The sequence below is a fragment of the Dipodomys spectabilis genome, unplaced genomic scaffold, assembly GCF_019054845.1.
Source record: "Dipodomys spectabilis isolate Male_0828 unplaced genomic scaffold, ASM1905484v1 ptg000552l, whole genome shotgun sequence".
Classification (NCBI taxonomy): Eukaryota; Metazoa; Chordata; class Mammalia; order Rodentia; family Heteromyidae; genus Dipodomys; species Dipodomys spectabilis.
This window is the reverse complement of record NW_024871229.1, coordinates 59,545-73,443: the sequence shown is the minus strand read 5'-3', so window position 1 is coordinate 73,443 and position 13,899 is coordinate 59,545. Positions and strand designations below refer to the sequence as shown.

The 13,899-nt window shown below is 55.6% G+C and overlaps 1 protein-coding gene across 3 annotated transcripts in view; it reads left to right on the top strand.

The window, feature by feature from the left end:
• The first annotated feature begins 994 nt into the window (after positions 1-994).
• Positions 995-13,899, top strand: part of Znf592 (zinc finger protein 592) — a 30,812-nt gene continuing 17,907 nt past the window's right edge. The window contains exons 1-2 of one of the 3 annotated variants that reach the window (XM_042670446.1): positions 995-1,040; positions 10,928-11,014. The gene's annotated coding sequence lies outside the window, so the exon portion shown is untranslated. Of the gene's footprint in view, positions 1,041-9,955; positions 10,160-10,648; positions 11,015-13,899 lie in introns of those variants that run through there. The other 2 variants (XM_042670448.1, XM_042670447.1) reach the window with 2 other exon arrangements.

Here is a 13,899-nt window from a genome sequence, read left to right as displayed (position 1 = left end):
CCTCCGGTCCTCGGGGGCGGCTGGGGTGCCGGGAGCCCGGGCCGGGCTGTCTCGGTCACCCCCCCCCGTCCCCGACCCGTCCCCAGGCAGCCACGGCCTCCTGTCGTACCTCGTGGCGGGCCGGTCCGGCGTCCAGATCCCGGGCTCGGAGGACGGCGGCCTCGCCGGGCGGCTGGCAGGAGGCCGCTCCGGGGCGCTGACCGCGCTCGGCCCCGGGAGGCCAGGAGTGCGGGGCGCAGCCTCCCGGCCACTTCCGGTCAGGCCGGCCCGCACCGGCCTCGGTCCGTCCTCCCTCAGCTTTTCCTGCAGGCCGGACGCGCGACGGCAACTCTAAAACCCCCTCGGCCCGGCCCCGTCCGCGGCCTCCCCCGCTCCAGGCCTCGGGGCCGTCACCCGGCGTGCGGCCGCCCGCGCCCGGCTGAGGCGTGCGGGGTCCGGCGGAACCCCGAGCGGCCTCCGCTGGCCGGGCGTCCGGGTGCCGGGCCCGCGCCGCCATGAGCAGCCGCCACCAGGCCGCACGCGGCCCTTCAGCCGAGACGACGCCTCGGACGCGCCCGAGGCCCTTCGCGGAGAGAGGCCGAGCGCGGCCCCGAGAGGGCGGCCCGGGCGACTACTGAAGGCCGGGGCGCGGAGGGCGCGTCCGGGAGCGCAGGCCCAGGTCGAGGGGCCGTCGGGTCGGAGGGGGCAGCCCCGCCGTCCCCGCCTCGCCGTCGGGCCTGCGCCGCGCAGCCCGTCCCGGCGGGAGGCCGAGGCCGAGGCCCGGGCCCCAGCAGCCCCGCGGCCGCCCCGCCTGGGCCGGAACCCAGGCCCGAGCCGCCGCCCCCGCCCGCCCGCCCGCCCGCCCGCCCGCCCGCCCGCGGCCCTGCCGGCCCCCGCCGGCCCCCGCCGGCCCCCGCCGCCTCCCGCTCGCGCCCCCGCCCCCGCTCCGCCCCCGGAGCCGCAGCCCCGCCCGCCGCCGCCGTCGCCATGTTGTGGCTCCCGCAGCCGGCGCCGGGGACGCGCGCGGCCGAGCCGGGGCCCGCCGCCGCCGCCGCCCTCAGGTAAGCGCCCCGCGGGGCCCGCCGCCCCGGACGCCCCCCCTCGCCCCGTCCCGGCCGGGCGGAGCCGCGAGGCGGCGGCCCGCGGGCCCCGGAGCCCCGGCCGGGAGCGAGCCCGCGTCCGCGCCGCGTCCGGGCCCTGGCGCCCCGCGGCCCCCCGCCCGCGCCCGGAGCCCGCCGCCGCCCCCTCCCCGGCCGCCGCCCGGCCGCCCGCGCCGGATAACGGTGCCGCCCCGCCCCGCCGGGCCGCGCTGACAGCGCCGCGGCGCCGGCGCCGACCCGCCGCGCAGCGCCCCTCGCCGGCGCCCCGCGGGCTCCGCGCCCTCCGCCCGCCCGAGCTCCCTCGGGGCCGGACCGGTCCCCCGCCCCGCGCGCGCGGCGTCGCGGCGTCTTCCTGCCCGGCTGGCGGGCCGCGGTGGGCCGGAGGCCGGGCGGCCTGCGGGCCTCCGCCCGCGCGGGGCGGGACCCGACCTTCGCGCGCCCGCGCCTGACGCCCGCGGGTCGGGGCCGAGGCCCGCACGGGAGCCGCCCACGTGGGGCCCGCGGGGGTCGCTGGCAGGTGCACGCGGGACGGGGCCGCGGGGCGCCGGGCGGGCTCCCAGCCTTCCCGCCCCGGGGGCCGCCGCGGCCGGCGCGCGCCCATTGCCCCGGTTCCCACCGGCGCGGCTTGGCGGCGGCCCGTGGCGCCCGCTCGCGCCCGCGGAGGCCGGGCCTCCTCCACCGCCGGGACTGCAGGCGGCTCCTCAGCGCCCCGCCGGGCGTGTGACCGAGCGCTTATCGGCAGAGCTAAGTGTGCGTGAACTCGCGGGTAAAGGCCCCGGGGTTGAGCCTCAGCCAGCTCCTACTTGTCACCGGATCCGTGCGAGGCAGGGCTGTCCCCGGTGAAGTGCACGTGAAATGTGTGCCAGAAATACAGTGCTAAATGCTCAGGAGAAAAGCAGGGGGAGAACTGGGTGTACTAGGGTGGATGGTTTTGTATCTCACACAGTTATCTATGTGTGACATAGGTGCGTCTGTGTCTGTCTGTCCGTCTGTCTGTATACCAGGCTGGCCTGCCTTAGCCTCCTGAGTGCTGTGCTGGGATTACAGGCATGGACTACCATGCTCCGTTGAGCCAGTGTCAAGTTTACACTAGAGTAGTTTGGAGAGGAGTTCTTGCGGAAGTGTCCTCAGTGCGCATGCAGGCACACACGTTAGTACTGGGCTTGAACTCAGGGCCTGGGAGCTGTCCCTTTTTCACTCAAGTCTAGCACGTTACCATTTGAGCCACACCCCTACCTCCAATGTACCAGCAAAACGTTGGAAGTAGGGGTGTCAGACTTTAATGCCCAACCTGGCCTCATACCAAGACCCTCAGATCTCAGCCTCCGGAGTAGCTAGGATGTCAGGCAGGAGCCAGTGGTGCCCGGTGTTTTATTTTAGCAAACAGGGCTTCACCTGGGGCCACACGGGCGGAGAATGTGCTCTGAGCTCGGCCGGTCTCAGCCCGGGCGAATCAAACTTGTGAAGGAAGTGGTAAGCTAATAATTTCAAACTGTGCTGAAAGAAGAGAAAGATGAAGAGAGGAGAGACAGGCGGGGAGCAGGGGCACAGGAAGGCTTCCCGGAGGAAGTGACGTGCGGCCCGGCGGGAGGAGGGTGAGTTAACCGTGTGTGGACCGGCTGAGAGCCTGGCAGTGGGAGGAAGTGAAAGAATGCAGGGGCTGGAGGGGCGTGTGGCAAGGTGCTGGGTCCGTCCTTGGCCTAGGGGCCTGGCCTCGTGCCTCTGAAGTGCAGGCTGAGCGACTGTAATTAGGAATATTTACATTTTAAAGGTCTGCTCTCCTCCAGGGAAAGTGCTAGGAGACGGGCCAGGCCTCCTGGGCTGCCTGGCCTGACTTCCTGGTGGGTCTGGGAAAACTCCCTGCCGTGAAGGGAGGCCTGGGCGGCCGACGCTGCCCTCCTGAGCTCTTCAGGAGTGTCTGCGGGCCGGGAGCCTATTTCAGTGATTTGTGCAGTCTCATATTTACAACGCAGTCCTCTGCGGGCTGTGGGAGAATCGGGTTTTCATCGGCCTCCTACGAGGAAGCAAGCCCAGGGGTGGTGGTGGCTTGGCCAGTCACATTTGTAGCAGCCTGGATTCAAACCCAGCTCGCTAGCTCTGGAGTCAGGTACACAAATTTGCTTATTAGCCTTCGGCCTCAGTTCCCTCATCTGAACAGGGAGAAAAGTACTTAGCCTTTTGTTGTTGTTGGTCTTGGGGCTTGAACTCTGGGCCTGGGCGCTGCCCCTCAGCTCTTCAGCTCAAGGCTAGTGCTCTACCACTTGAGCCACAGCGCTACTTACGGTTTTCTGGTGGTTCATTGGAGGTAAAAGTTTCACGGACTATTCCTGCCCGGGCTGGCTTTGAACCTCAATCCTCACATCTCAGCCTCCTTTAGTAGCTAAGATGACAGGCGTGAGCCACCAGCACCCAGCACCTCATAGCCTTTTTGTATGGACCAAACTGATCCTTGCCAACAGTGTAGTTCAAATGTTAGTTGCTGTAATTTACTTCTGTGTTGGTACTGGGGCTTGAACTCAAGCCGTCAAGTTCGTTCATGGCTGGTACCATACCATTTTCTGCCGGTTAATTTCCTGCCTGGCTTGGAAGCTCCCTTCTCCAGGTCTCAGTCCCTGAGCTAGGAATACAGGGGTGAGCCTCTACTGTCCTGCTCCTAATTTGAGGCTGTAAACCTTCATGCTTCCTTTCGGCCATGCGACCAGTCATTTCGATAAGGAGGAAGGCAGGGACGGTTCAGGTCCTGAACCGTTTGGCTTGTCTTTTTCTCAGCAACTTTGTGCAGTGCTCCGTGTGGAGAATTACTCAACACTGATTTTTCATTCCAGGCTCCGATATGGTGCTAGAACTTGTGAATAAAATGAGTTCCTTTCCTCTAGGGGCTAGAGTACCCAGGAGAGATCAGGTTTTTGTTTTTGTTGTTGTTTGTTTTCCAGTACTGGGGCTTGAACTCAGGGCCTGCCTGCTGTCCCTCAGCTTCTGTGGCTCAAGGCTAACACTCTACCACTTGAGCCTACAGCACCACTTCTGGCTTTTTCTGTGTATGTGGTTCCGAGGAATCAAACCCAGGGTTTCACACATGCTAGCTAGACAGGCACTCTACCACCGAGCCACCGGCCTAGCCCCCGAGGCCAGATCATTTCAAAGGACCAGCTACAGTGATTAGTTACCATTCTCTTTGTAAGGTTCGCTCCTGGATGGCAAGCAGACTCCACCCTCCTACACTCTTCTATACTTCTGGCTAAAGAGCTAGCTGTTCAGCAGCGAGGAGGAGATGCCGGGGAAGACAAGAAGGGAGAGCTTGAGGGAGAAGGTAACTTTTGAGTGAAGTTTTGCAGGCAAATAAGACTTGAATGAGGACATGTTAGGCGGGGACCATGCACGTGCAGGAATGGAGCTGCGAGAGGCCCGCGGTCTGGGAGCGAGGCCGGAAGGCCTGGGGCCGCCAAGGACGGTTGAGGAGTTTGATTTTATTTTTTTTTTACTTTTATTTTTTGGTTGGTTGTGGGGCCTGTCCCCGTGCTCTTCAGCTCAAGGCACGCGCTATACCACTTGAGCCACTGAGCCACAGCACCACTTCCGGTTTTCTAATGGTTTTTATTGGAAATAAGAGTCTCACAGACTTCCTGCCCAGGCTGGCTTTGAACCGCGATCCTCAGATCTCAGCCTCCTGAGTAGCTAGGATGACAGGTATGAGCCACCTGCGCCAGGCCAAGGAGTTTGATTTTAATACTTGAATTTGACTTAGAACCTTGAAGTGCTGTTGGGTGGGCCCTTGAGCACCGAGGCTCAGATTTTGTTCTGCAGGCCGTGGGAGGTAGGCGCAGAGAAGCAGACACGCTGTGGTGGTCACAGGTGTCACCCGGACCTCACGGTTTCTGTGGATTGTTCTACCTCAGGATCTGAGACCAGAAATTCAGTTTTGCAGGCCGTCAGCTGATTGGCTTCAAGGAGACTGACTCAGGAAGTGGACTAAGACGGTGAATAGACTCAGCGTTTGAACCGGCCGCGAGGGATGGACCTGCGGGATGTCCTCCGAACTGCTTCACGGCCTTTCTGGCCTGGGCTGGGACCAATACCAAAATCACTTGTTTCAATTTCTGTTTGTTTTTCTCAAGCTCCATAAAAATTAATGTTTCCAGGGGTTGGGAAGGTGGCTCAGTGGTAGAGTGCATGCCTTGCAAGCATGAAGCCCTGGGTTCGATTCCTCAGCACCACATAAACAGAAAAAGCCGGAAGTGGCGCTGTGGCTCCAGTGGTAGAGCGCTAGCCTTGAGCTGAAGAGCTGAGGGACAGCGCCCAGACCCAGAGTTCAGGCCGCATGACTGGACCCAAAAAAAAAAAATCCAGGTTGGGAAGGTGGCTCAGTGGTAGAGCGCTTGCCTCGCATGCTTGAGGCGCTGGGTTCGATTCCTCAACACCACATAAGCAGAAAAAGCTGGAAGTGGCGCTATGGCTTTAGTGGTAGAAGCACTAGCCTTGAGCTGAAGAGCTGAGGGACAGCGCCCAGGCCCAGAGTTCAGGCCTCAGGACCAACCAAAAAAAAAAGAATATTTCCCTTAACAAGGAATCTTTTCTCTAGCAACCCTTCAACGTAGTCACTAACAGTATTGATGGATGGGAAAGGTGATTCTCCATCTGCTAGGTGGGATCTTTAGCTTGTGAGTTTAAAGAAGAGGGCAGAGCTTTTTTTTTTTTTTGGCGGGGGGGGGGGGGGTGGGGGGGAAGCTCTGGTCATGGGGCCTGAACTCTGGGCCTGGGCGCTGTCCCTCAGCTGTTTAGCTCAAGGTTAGTGCTCTACCACTTGAGCCTCAGCACCACTTCCGGCTTTTTTTCTTTTTGCTTATGTGGTACTGAGGAATCGAACCAGGGCCTCATGCATGCAAGGCAAGCACTCTACCACTGAGCCACCTTCCCAGCCCGAGGACATAGCTTTACTAAGAAGGAAGTATTGTGGAAGGCTGTGCAGGCCGTGGGGCATGGGTAGTTTGGTGTCTGGGCTGTGGCAAAGCAGCTGCATTAGCCGGGTGCCGGTGGCTCACACCTGTAATCCTAGCTACTCAGGAGGCTGAGATCTGAGGATCACGGTTCAAAGCCAGCCCGGGCAGGAAAGTCCGTGAGACTCTTATCTCTAATAAGCAACCAGAAAACTGGAAGTGGCGCTGTAGCTCAAGTGGTAGAGCGCTCGCCTTGAGCTGAAGAGCTGAGGGACAGCGCCCAAGCCCAGAGTTCAAGCACCACAACTGACCAAAAAAAAAAAAGCAGATGTGTTGCAAGTTGTCTAGGAGCTGAGATCTATGAAGTATGGAGATTGGAGGGGTCTTGCAGTTGCATTTGAAGGAAGATTGATTTAGTCTTTTTTTTGTGTGTGGGGGGGGTCTGGTAGTGGGGCTTGAACTCTGGGCCTGGGCGCTGTCCCTCAGCTCTTCAGCTCAAGGCCAGCACTCTACCACTTGAGTCACAGCGTCACTTCCGACTTTTTTCTTTTTGCTTATGTGGTGCTGAGGAATCGAACCCAGGGCCTCGAGCATGCAAGGCAAAGGCTCTACCACTGAGCCACCTTCCCAGCCCCCTGATTTAGTCTTTACTTCCATTCTGTTTGGAAACAAAAACTAAAGTAATTCATGTCCCCTGCCTGATCCTGGAGCAAGCGAGTGTCCCTGCTGGCCCCAGGAGCTTTGCGCACACTCCGTACTGCTGCTTCCTGCTTCTGAGCCCTGGGAGGAGCAGAGCCTTCAGTGAAAATGAATGGACCCGGTTGCTGGTTATTCGTTTTAAAACTCTAAAGATACACAGGGGAGATATGTATGCAGGTAGAAAACCTAGGAAATGTGGATGATATACAGAGGAAACCAAACTCACTAATAAATCCTGCGCCTACAGCTACTCCCGGCATCTTGTGTTATGTTGTTGTTTGTGGCCTGAGGGCCACCCCCAGGTGCATCACCGGGAGCCCCAGCCCTCCTGGTGTTTGTGTTAGACCTTTATCTCCTACGCAAACACTGGCTTTAACTATTTTATTTATGTTTGTTTCTTTCTTTTTTAACAAATGAACTTCCTGAATAGGAGTGCTGTGAGGTCCTGCTGTGCCGTGTGTGGGTGTCTGGTCTGAGCCCTCGCATGGGAGCTCTGCAGACAGGTGTGATGTCCACACCTGGACAGGAGCTGGCCACATTCGAGAAGCTTGTTTTTGATGGCAGGGGAATGTGTGCTGACATGTCATCTCGCACACATTCTATGGATCCAAGTTTGGTGCCACCAAGTTAGAGTTGTCTTTAAGTTCCTACCATCTCCATTTCCGATGTTGAAAGTGGCCTATCAAGAGGTAAATTAAATGGTGGGGCTGGGAAGGTGGCTCAGTGGTAGAGTGCTTGCCTCACATGCATAAAGCCCTGGGTTTGATTCCTCAGCACCACATAAACAGAAAAAGCCAGAAGTGGTGCTGTGGCTCAAGGGGTAGAGCGCTAGCTTTGAGCAAAAGAAGTTCAGAGACAGTGCCCAGGCCCTGAGTTCAAGACTCAGGACTGGCAAAAACAAAAGTACATCCCACAGCTCAGGCTGAGGCCGCAGGAGTGGTCGATCAGGTCTAACAGAATAGACAGGCTGGCTCCAGGGCCGGGTTCTCAGTAAGATCGGCTCTCCTCTGAGTTATGGGGTCCGTGAGGATTTTACTTGGTTCTTTTTGCTTTCTCCTACCATTTTAATGTTGTAAAGGCTTTTTTATGTTTCAGTCAGTATGGAGACAAACATTGAAGGTCCTAAAGCAAAAAGCCAGACTGTACAGAACTGTGTCCTTCAAAACCGGGCATGATGCTGGAGCTGGTCACTGTTAGAAGAGGAGCCCTCTGTGCGGCCCAGCCCCGCCCCCCACTCCCACCCCTACCCCCCCTTCCCAGGGGTGTTAGGCAGCTCCTCCAACCAGCGTGCAGCTGTGGTGCTGAGGGTGTGCACAGTTTGGTTGGGTGGCTGCTTCATGGCTTGGTTGGTGGGTTCTCAGAGCCGCTCTTGTATTGCCCAGGCTGGCTTCAGGCTCTAGCCCCTCCTGCCTCAGCCTCTCGAGCCTGGGGTCATAACGCAGGCCATCCTGCCTGCCTGAGTTAGGTGCTTTTTTTTTTTAATTTTAGAAATGCTCCTAAAGAAAGCACTCATCTTCCAGCAGCCGAGTGAGCCACGCCCAAAGGCTTGGTGCTAAAACCTGAGACCACATGCCAGCCTCCCCTGCACCCCTGGGGGGCTCAGGGCCTCCCATCCTTGACGGCAGGACCTTTTCTCCACACTGTCCTGGGCACGCCGGAGCCAGAGCCAGTGTGGCTCCGCGCACGCTTGGCAGCTCCCCGTCTGCAGCTGAGAGCATTGCCGCAGCCCGGGGCAGAGACACCCGCCTGAGGCCTCCGCACGTCCTTTCAGCCTGCGGCAGGCCAGGCGCTCTGGGGTCCAGAAACACAGCTAGGCAGAGCTTTGGGACTTGCAGAGGAGGGACCCCCATTTCTGTCTTGCTTTGTTAGGCCTTTTGTCCTGAAGTGAACTGGCTAAGGTGGTAAAAGCTATGTCACTAATACTTCATTTAGGCTGTGAGTCTCAGGTCCTTAAAGATAGTAAATGTGTGATGAATACTGCACATACATACATGTATATATTTTTTACATGATACACAGAAGTGTACATAAATATAATTTTGTCAGTTAAAAATAATAAGGGCTGAGAATGTAGCTCAGCGGTAGAGTGATCGCCTAGCATGCATGAAGCCCTGGGTTCCATTCCTCAGTACTGCATACACAGAAAAGGCCAGAATGGTGCTGTGGCTCAAATGGTACAGTGCTAACCTTGAACAAAATAAGCCCAGGGACAGTGCCCAGGCCCCAAGTTCATCAAGCACCAGGACTGGCAATCAATCAATCAATCAATCAATAAAAAGTCTGTGTCTTACAAGCAGCAAAAACAACTTTCCATTTCGTATGACTTAGGAAAAAAATCACTTCATCTCTCATAACCTGTTTTTATTTTTTGGCCAGTCATGCGGCTTGAACTCTGGGCCTGGGCACTGTCCCTTAGCTCTTCAGCTCCAGGCAAGCGCTCTACCACTTGAGCCACAGCGCCACTTCCTGTTTTCTGGTGGTTTATTGGAGATAGGAGTCTCACAGTCTTTCCTGCCGGGGCTGGCTTTCAACAGCGATCCTCAGATCTCAGCCTCCTGAGTAGCTACGATTACAGGCATGAGCCACAGGCGTCCAGCATAACCTGTTTTTTCACTTGCTTTTTTTTTTTTTGGGTCAATCCTGGGGCTTGAACTCAGGACCTGCGCGCTGTCCCCGAGCTTCTTTTGCTCAAGACTAGCACTCTACCACTTGAGCCACAGCGCCACATCTGGCTTGTTTTGTGTATATGGTACTGAGGAACTGAACCCAGGGCTTCATGCATGCTAGGCAGGCTACTCTACCACCGAGCCGCCTTCCCACCCCCCTCTCCCCCTTTTAAGTTATAAAGGAGATGTACAGTTACCACTTCATAAGTGGGGTAGTGGGAACATTTCTTTCTGGACAGTCACTCCTTCCCTTGCTCTCTCCCAGTTTTTTCCCTCCCGTCCCTCTCAAAGTTATAGTTCATTCTCAACTTAGTGCCTACTGAGTACCACTGTTTTCTTTTTTTTTTTTGTCGGCCGTGGGGCTTGAACTCTGGGCCTGGGCGCTGTCCCTCAGCTCTTCAGCTCAAGGCGAGCGCTCTACCACTTGAGCTACAGCGCCACTTCCGGTTTTCTGGTGGTTTATTGGAGATAGGAGTCTCACGGTCTCTCCTGCCCGGGCTGGCTTTGAACCGCGATCCTCAGATCTCAGCCTCCTGAGTAGCTAGGATTACAGGCATGAGCCACCAGCGCCCGGCTAGTACCACTGTTTTCTAATTAGAATCTTGCTGTTGTCTTGAGACTGGGTTGTCTGTCTGTGATCCAGCTGCCCTGCATCCTCCGGCTTCAGCTTCCCTGGTGCTGAGATCACCTTGAGTCCACCACTCCTCACCAGAGCTCCATTGGTGTTGAAAGTCCTGCAGAGCTCTTGTGCACCTGGGCCAACAGGGATCTCTAATCTTAGGTCAGTTCTGAAAAGCCTGTTCTGGCCCAGCCCTAGCTGGTGCTCGGTGAACTTGACAGTTGTGAGATGAACTTTGCCCTCAGGCCTTTACCCGCTGTAAGCAATTAGGAAACGGTTTGCTTCCAGACCTGAAACGTCTTAAGGAGGCTTTTCTTCCGTGGGCCGTGGTTACTGTCTAGTCTGAGGTGCCAGGGTTTCCTCTAGGGAACATTTGCTAACACCCAGGATGGACTGAGTGTCCACTTGGGAGAAGAGCATAGTGACGCTCCCAGAGCCCTTCTGTTTTGGTGGCCCTGGGGGCGGAGCCCAGGCCTGGCACATGCCCGCCCACTCTAGCGCCGAGCCGCACCCCAGCCTCATGTCCCGCGGCCTCCTGACCTGCCTGTGCCCTGCTCGCAGAAGAGCAGCCCCGCCTGCCAGGGTGAGTCTTATGCCTGCATTCCACCCCTGCCCTCCAGTCCCTGGGGCCAGAGGCCTTGCAGCTCCATCCCAGAGAGCCCCAGCCGAGGCCACACTCCTAGTAGCTCACCACCAGACAGTAAGTATCCATCAAGGGGAGACAGGGCGCAAGAGACCCAGTTCTGGCTGCTGGGTAAACCAGGGCAGCACAGAAACGCCTGCTGGGCTGCGTTCGGCTCCCTGCTGGTGCGGGAATTGTCAGGCACCACGCTAGAGAGCTAGAGATTAAGTTTTCTTAGACTCCCTTTCCAGGCGTTGACACTTACCTGTAGGTTTGCTTAAGCAGCATTTGTTTTCTTCTCTCCACAGGTGGTGTGTGGACTCCAGACCTGGTGCCTAGTCCCCCTCCCACTCCTGGGGCCTCTCGCCACGCCCTTGCTCTGAGAGCCGCCCGAGGTATGGAGCCAGGCTGACTGGCCTCCCCTACAAATGCTTCTCCGGTCCTGGGGTTTTCTTTGGTTCTGTGGTAAATGAATGCAGCACTGCTAGTCACTCCCTAAATGGGTGGCTCCTTGGCCCTGAGCACGTTGGCGGCTGCAGCCCTCCCTGCAGCCTCGCTTTCTTTTCTTTTTTTCTGCTTATGTGGTGCTGAGGAATTGAACCCAGGGCCTCAGGCATGCAAGGCCAGCGCTCTACCACTGAGCCACCTTGCCAGCCCCTGCTTTCTTTTTTTTTTTTTTTAAATTTTAAAATTATATCTTTAAGTAGTTGTACAAAGAAGCTCCCATTCTACAAAACAGTGTATGAGAACAGGGTGTCTGACAACATTGTCACCATCCCTCCAACCCATCCCTTCTCTTTTTCTTTAAATTGAGATTAGGTGATTACATAAATTTCACATGTTTCACAGTATTGTGGAATAATGATACTTAGTTAAAGTCACAAACACATTTTAACCTTCACAAGGCAAATTGTATTATCATGGCCTATAAGGTTTGTGAATTCTATGAGCTTTGACAATACAAATTATTTCTCCCACATCAGGTGATGATTACATTTCTTTCCTTTGCCTAGTGTGGGCTGTTCCCTCTTCCCTCTCATTCCTCCCTTCCCATCGCTGTCTTTGTGTTGCTTAGTTCTTTTTCTTCTATGTCCAGTGCAGCTGACGGGCCCCTTTGTTTGTTGTGTGTTGTTCTGTTTCCCACTTATTCTGTTCCTCCTTCTGGCGTCCTTCCATTGCGTGCATATATCTACCATTTATATGGTCAAGACCAGGGAGTCATTTAGCAATGATATGCCAAAGTGGGTGGCTGTCCTTTGTTTCTTGAGGCCTGTTTAATCTTGCATTTTGGCTTTAGCATCCACATATCAGGGAGACCATGTGCCATTGGTCTCTTTGCTCTCCCCGCCACCCATTTCAGAACCTGTTCCTCACTCCCTGAAACCCTGTCCAGTCTTCCCACAGCCCTGGCAGCTGCCTCTCCACTTTCTGACAATGGATTTGCTTTCTCTTAGAGGGTCACAAGTGGAGCCATTCAATTTTTGTCTTTTGAGTCTGACTTGTGATGCTGTGTCACGTAGTATAATGTTTTCAAGGCTCTTCCGTGCAGTGTGTTACATGTCAGATTTCCTTTTGGGGGGGATAGGTAGCTTGAACCTGGGCTTCACACATGCTAGGCAAAGGCTCTACCACTGAGCTATATCCCCAGCCCCCTTCCCTTTGTGTGTGTGTGTGTGTGTGTGTGTGTGTGTGTGTGTGTACATGCACGCGCATGCACGTGGGTGCTTGTCCTGGGGTGTGAACTTAGCGCCCGAGTCTTCTCTGAGCTTCTACTTCCAGCTTTTTGCTAATTAAGTGGAAATAAGATTCTCATACTTTCTTGCCTGGGCTGGCTCCGGGCTGCAGTCCTCAGATCTCAGCTTCTCAGGGAGCTACAATGATAGGTGCAAGCCACGGGCGCTCAGCCCCACCCTTCCCTTTTAAGGCCAATAATATTCCATTTATTCAGACGTCCACATTTTACCATCCACTTGCCCTACCAGGTACCTGGTTGCTCCTCCTCTTGGGTACGGTGAGCAGAGCTCTGTGAGTGCGGGCATGCAGTACCTGAGGCCCCCTTGGATGAGCATGTGCCCAGGAACACCTCGCCCTGCTTAGGACCTCAGTCTCGTTTCTTAGGGCAGCGTGTGCTTTGGGGATGTCTTTGCTAGGTTCGAGGAAGTGAAACCATGCAGCCCCGGCACAGTGGGTCTTAAGTGAGGGCAGGACCGCAAGCCTGAGTTTGCTTCGATGTCTTTGGGGCCTTTTGGAGTGAAACCAGCCTGGCTTATTGAACGGCTAGCTTAGAACATGTTATTTTTAAAGTATAATTAGAATTACTTCTCCCTAAATGTTCCTTCACAGTTGCTTTCACTGGTGGTCATTTGCCGTAATTTCCCTGTTTGTACAGACTCTTAAGAACTTGTGTTTTAATTTCCAACCTCACTTTGGAACAGCTTTAATGCCTTTTGCAAACATGAAGGTTTTATTTTATTGCTTCCACAAATATTCATTGAGTACCTAATGGGGAAGGTAGTGACGAATGACAGATAAGCCTCTTCATAAAGCTTACAGCTCAGCTTTATTCCTCTGAGTGATTTTGAGTATGTGACTCTTTTTCATGGCCGGGCGCTGGTGGCTCACACCTGTCATCCTAGCTGTCATCCTAGCTTCTCAGGAGGCTGACATCTGAGCATTGTGGTTTGAAACCAACTCAGGCATACAAATTCCTGAGACCCTTCTCTTCAATTAACCAGCAAAAAGCAGAAGTAGAGGTGTGTTTCAGGTAGTAGAGCACAAGTTGTGAACAAAAGATCTGAGTAAGAGCGTGAGGCCCTGAGCTCAAGCCTCAGTACCGGGGACACACTTGCCTGGTTAAGAACCTCACTGTTCCTAGTTCTCTGTAGTGACACCACCTAGACGTTCATGTGCGCACAGAGACAGTGCACATACCGCCACTCAAGTCCTACGAAATGTAGTTGCTGAGTCTTTTGGGGGTGCAGTTTTGGCAGTGGAAATTCTGCTTACTAGTTCTACTATAACCAGAAGTCCTGTTTCTTTCCTCTCACTTCTAGTAGGCCTGGTGACCCCCTTCCAAAATTAAGATCATATTTGTTCCTCATGCCCCGCTTATGTGCTCACTTCAATATTTGCTAAAGTTTCCTAGATGAATTCAGAGACCCTCTTAACAAACAATGGGAACTGGTAGTAACCCTTTAAAAAGCTTCTAGATCTTTCCTGAATAGAAACTTCTCTGAAGGGCTGGGTGCTGGTGGCTCATGCCAGTAATCCTAGCTACTCA